Here is a 6,170-nt window from a genome sequence, read left to right as displayed (position 1 = left end):
TCTTTCCGAGAAGAATTTGTACATATGTCTGACACCAAATCCAAAAGCGATTTAATACGTACATGTACAAGCCCAAGCTAAATTCTAAGTGACACACAACTGAGAATAACTACCACATAAAAAATACACGTGAGTGATTGCCTAATAGCTATAGTGACTCTTCCCTGGATTGGTGATCACTGGCACAGACCAAGTAAACCGCTACTGGTGGCGTTGTGATGGGCCTGATGAACTAACTTGAAATGGTGGACCTGGACATAGTCCAATGAATCATTATCAGACAACACTAATATCTGATGGAGATTGAAGACAGATGTTCCCTCCCCCTTCCAGGCTGGTCCTGGCGGTGGTTCGAGTCTTCCCTCGGGCATGGGTGTGTGTTTCTCCTTAGGATGATTTAAGTAGTGTGTAAGCTTAGGGACTGATGACCTTAGCAGTTAAGTCCCATAAGATTTCACACACATTTGAACATTTTCCCCCTTCCATCCCATAACTAGCCCACAGAGTGAGGTCACAGCCACAATTTTGAGCCCAGATAGAAGTTCCATACTGACCAGACATAAGGCGTTCAGGGATGCCGTAGTGTCCACAGAGGTGGGAACCTCTTGGAAATTTCAGACAATAGCATTTTGTTCCCTGGGACCTTAGGACATTAGATCTTTTTGGTGATATGTATGGAGGCTGAAGGCTGACCCTGACCTGGAGGCTATATGGTGGTAATGTGAGTGTTCCAGTGTCATTTCTCATGCTAGTGCTTCCATTTCTCTCTCCTGCGTGTGTACACTTGTTCAGATGACAAACTATTTGATGGCCTGTGACAGCACCTGCGAGTAGTCTGTTGCCTTGGTGACTCCTGATAGTTCTGGGGACCCGAGTGAGATGGTGTTCATAGGTATGGAACCACATTCGATAGTCGGTCTGGAAACAAAGGCACCATAGGAGTAAGTCGAACAGTGTGTGATGACGTCGTCCGTTCAGAAAACTAGACAATCTCCTGCTATCGTTTAGTGTGGATCTAAAGTGCTTAGGAAAGACGTTACTGCCTATTAGCTAGATGTATCAATTAAGATTTTTCACATGTAAGTTTTCAAATTCATGCTGTTCATTCGACGTTCCCATTGGGTGGAATGGTGGTTTGGTGATGCATTCATTGTTAGTTCTGCTACAGAAATTGATAAATGTTGCGAATGTAAATTGTGAGTATGATCTACTGTCTTCCTTCTATGGCAAAATGTTTTGTAGCGCCCTGAATGTAATTTTTGATGGAGTAGGCGATGCAAATTAAGTATGAAAGCACGTGATCTACTACGAGCCTAAGAACAGATCAGATGAGTACATGAATCTCTGTGGAACGTTTCTTGGTGCTATGATGAGTGTGAGAAATATTTTTACAGTGGTAAGTAAGATGCGCTGTTTGGTCGGAGGAACGAGATTGACAACAACATATTTATTTCTTCAATGTCTGTATCAACTGTTGGCTAATACATGAACCTTCTATTGATAATTTTCATTCGATATCTGAAGTATGTCCCGCTGGGATCTTGCAACAGGTCCATTAATCACTTCATAGGCCTGGCGCAATAGCTGCATGTTGTTCTTCAGCTCTTGTTCTTCAAACAACGTTGGAAGTGTAGAAAATCTAAGTGAAATTTAAGTGGCTGGTAAGAACTCACAAAAGGCGTCACAAAGGATTCAACTTTGTGTCCAGTCCTATTCGTTATGTACGAAAATGGCCTTCCACTTAACATTCACCAAACAGAATTGTTACTTTCTGCAGACGATACTAGTGCAATAATAAATTTGTTGGAGAGAAAGCAGCATGAGGCATCATTAATTATCTTATCCAAATAATTATCAAGTGGTACTCTGAAAATGGAATCTACCTAAATTTTGAGGGAACTCCGTGTATTTATTTCTATATAACAAATAAAGTCATACTAACAACCGACGCAGCATATGAACACCAGTCAGTAAATAGGGTGAAATGCTCTAACTTGTTCGTACAGATGAAAACTTGAACTGGAAGAAGCACATCAGTAAGCTTACTATGACCCTCAACAGTCAATTCAGCTACTTTTACTCTTCGTATAATTTCTAGACTCGCAAACAAACGAATGAATCTCCTGATATATTCCGCGTATTATAATGTGTTATGGAATAATATTCTGCGGTAATAATTACTTAGAAAGAAAGTATCGATAACACACTAGCGAGCAGTAGAATTATGTGTGGTATTCACTTGCAGTCTTCATGTACACTCCTGGAAATTGAAATAAGAACACCGTGAATTCATTGTCCCAGGAAGGGGAAACTTTATTGACACATTCCTGGGGTCAGATACATCACATGATCACACTGACGGAACCACAGGCACATAGACACAGGCAACAGAGCATGCACAATGTCGGCACTAGTACAGTGTATATCCACCTTTCGCAGCAATGCAGGCTGCTATTCTCCCATGGAGACGATCGTAGAGATGCTGGATGTAGTCCTGTGGAACGGCTTGCCATGCCATTTCCACCTGGCGCCTCAGTTGGACCAGCGTTCGTGCTGGACGTGCAGACCGCGTGAGACGACGCTTCATCCAGTCCCAAACATGCTCAATGGGGGACAGATCCGGAGATCTTGCTGGCCAGGGTAGTTGACTTACACCTTCTAGAGCACGTTGGGTGGCACGGGATACATGCGGACGTGCATTGTCCTGTTGGAACAGCAAGTTCCCTTGCCGGTCTAGGAATGGTAGAACGATGGGTTCGATGACGGTTTGGATGTACCGTGCACTATTCAGTGTCCCCTCGACGATCACCAGTGGTGTACGGCCAGTGTAGGAGATCGCTCCCCACACCATGATGCCGGGTGTTGGCCCTGTGTGCCTCGGTCGTATGCAGTCCTGATTGTGGCGCTCACCTGCACGGCGCCAAACACGCATACGACCATCATTGGCACCAAGGCAGAAGCGACTCTCATCGCTGAAGACGACACGTCTCCATTCGTCCCTCCATTCACGCCTGTCGCGACACCACTGGAGGCGGGCTGCACGATGTTGGGGCGTGAGCGGAAGACGGCCTAACGGTGTGCGGGACCGTAGCCCAGCTTCATGGAGACGGTTGCGAATGGTCCTCGCCGATACCCCAGGAGCAACAGTGTCCCTAATTTGCTGGGAAGTGGCGGTGCGGTCCCCTACGGCACTGCCTAGGATCCTACGGTCTTGGCGTGCATCCGTGCGTCGCTGCGGTCCGGTCCCAGGTCGACGGGCACGTGCACCTTCCGCCGACCACTGGCGACAACATCGATGTACTGTGGAGACCTCACGCCCCACGTGTTGAGCAATTCGGCGGTACGTCCACCCGGCCTCCCGCATGCCCACTATACGCCCTCGCTCAAAGTCCGTCAACTGCACATACGGTTCACGTCCACGCTGTCGCGGCATGCTACCAGTGTTAAAGACTGCGATGGAGCTCCGTATGCCACGGCAAACTGGCTGACACGGCGGCGGTGCACAAACGCTGCGCAGCTAGCGCCATTCGACGGCCAACACCGCGGTTCCTGGTGTGTCCGCTGTGCCGTGCGTGTGATCATTGCTTGTACAGCCCTCTCGCAGTGGCCGGAGCAAGTATGGTGGGTCTGACACACCGGTGTCAATGTGTTCTTTTTTCCATTTCCAGGAGTGTATTTAGGCATTTCAGCTGCAGCATCACAATATACTTTGAACAGCCAAAATATTATGATCACTGCCCACCACGACGTTGGATGCCGCCTGGTGGAAATGTGGGCACGTGACGCGGTAACAAAAGAGTGTAAGCGGAGTAGACACGGGCGGGGGATCACCCTAGCGAAGATATGGGTTGCAAATGGGGAAATCCATTCAGATAAGCGACTTTGACAAAGGGCAGATTATTATTAGGCAGAGCCTGTGAACGAGTATCTCAAAACCGGTGTAACTGATCGAATGTTCACGTGCTACAGTTGCGAGCACCTAAGGAAAGAGGCAGAAGGACAGCGAAACTACCACTAGGTGCTAAATGGCTTGACGTCCACGACTCTTCACAGAACTTGGGATTTGGAGGCTTTTCTGCTCTGTTAAGTATGATACTCGTAGATGGTGATCTGTGACATCTCTCCTGAAGGAGCACAATGCTGGTACACGCACAAGTGTTTCGAAGCACATCGTTTATCGTACATTGTTGAACATGGAGCTCCAGAGCAGACCATCCGTACGTGTTGACCCAACGACGTCGTTAGTTACGATTTCAGTGGGCACGAGACCATCGAAATTCTACACCCGATCAACGGAAAGGTGTCGGCTCTCGGGTTAATAACATTTTTGCTGCATTAGGTCGATGGTCGTCTCCAGAAACGCCGTCATCGAGATGAACGATGGTTCGAAATGTCCAGCGGGCCTCGGTCGCAGGCTGGTGGGAGCATTCTCCTGCGCTTCCATAGGATCTGCGGTAGTAATCGAAGACACGCTGACAGTTGTGAACCACCTGCATCCCTTCATGCTTCAAGTGAGCTAGAACCTTGCTATAGTAGTTTGAGAAGCATTATAGTGATCTCACATTGAATTCTCGGTGACCAAATTCACCTGATGTAAATCATACGGAACCCATCTGGGTTGCTACCGAGCGCGTAATTGCATACGAAAATCAGCGGCCCGTTATTTAAGCGAATTACATGACCTGTGCGAAGACATGTAATGCCACATACCTCTACAAACCTGTCACTAAACTGTCGGAACACTGATACCCAGAATCAGTGATATACAGGGCGAGTCAAAAGTCCTTGGACACCTTCATAAGTTGGAAGATTAAAGGGAAAATTGAAATGTGATGATGGGAACATAGATGGGTGTATGACACATCAAATAGCACTCGCTTAAGCTCTGGAATGTAGTGGTCTAATTTGTTTTTCTCTGTCTTCTACAGTTTAGAGGTTATTAATGTTCAAAGTTGGGAAATTACCTTCATAGATCACCTGGAACAAAGAGAGACATGAGTCGGTATCAAGGTAACTTCGAACATTAATAACTTCTAAACTGTACAAATTACACCACTCAGTTCCAGAGCTCAAGCGAGTGTTATTTGATGTGTAATAAACCCCCCTTCCCATTAAAAAAAATGACTTGAATCCAAAATGGCTGATTTCAAGATGGCTGCCATGAATGACATACACTCCAAAAGTTGCGGCCCAACGTCAAACCTATGTTCCCATCATCACATTTCAATTTTCCCTTTAATCTTCCAACTTATGAAGATGTCAAAGGACTTTTGACTCGCCCTGCATTTCGTTCCAAAGATGGACAAACAAGCTATGAAGCAAGCAGTCGTAATGTTTTAGCTCATCAGTGTACACTGGTGCACAAAGCTTAAGGGCGAAACTAACTTTGACATGATGTATCGCTGCCAAGTAACATACTTCAATGAAACTTGAATTGTACATAGAGAGAACTGCTACAGTTTAATATAGAAGGTAACTGAAAGAAATACGCAGTCAGACGAAAAGAATTGACACCTTTGTTCAAAGAGAACAATTACACTTCAGTCACGATTCATGATGGTCGCCTGGACATTAAAAAAGGGAGTACAGGATTCTCCATAGGGTGTGTGTTAACAAAGAACAGAGCTGCACACTATATAACCTGCTCCAATGGTGGGCACAAGATTGTTGGAGATTCTTGTGTTAGGGCATACCATTCCTCTACCAGCGCAGTTGGCGGCTGCTGTATGGCCGTTGGTGCATGTCGATATGCTGCGACAGATCTCTCCAACGCATTTCACATGTGCTCGATGGAATTAAAATCGAAGGAAAGGACAGGCTAGTACATTCGCCGAATATCCTCCAGATCCTCCACCAGCGCTGTTCGATTCGATTTTGCACTGACTATCCTTAAAAACCAATTCAGGAGCGAATGCACCACTGAGAAGACGCAAATGAGGGAGGCGTAGAGAGTCACAATAACGTTGACCAGCGAGTGTGCCATGTTCAAAGATTTGTAGGTCAGAACACCCATGCAGCATCATGTTCCCCACATCATAAAACCTGAATCTCCAAAACGATCATGTTGAATAGCATTCCTGTGAGCATTAAGTACCGTCATATTCTGACAATTCAAAAAATGGTTCAAATGGCTCTGAGCACTATGGGACTCAACTGCTGTGGTCATCAGT

This window comes from Schistocerca nitens, chromosome 7 (assembly GCF_023898315.1).
Source record: "Schistocerca nitens isolate TAMUIC-IGC-003100 chromosome 7, iqSchNite1.1, whole genome shotgun sequence".
In the NCBI taxonomy this organism is placed as follows: Eukaryota; Metazoa; Arthropoda; class Insecta; order Orthoptera; family Acrididae; genus Schistocerca; species Schistocerca nitens.
This window is presented reverse-complemented; position numbering follows the sequence as displayed.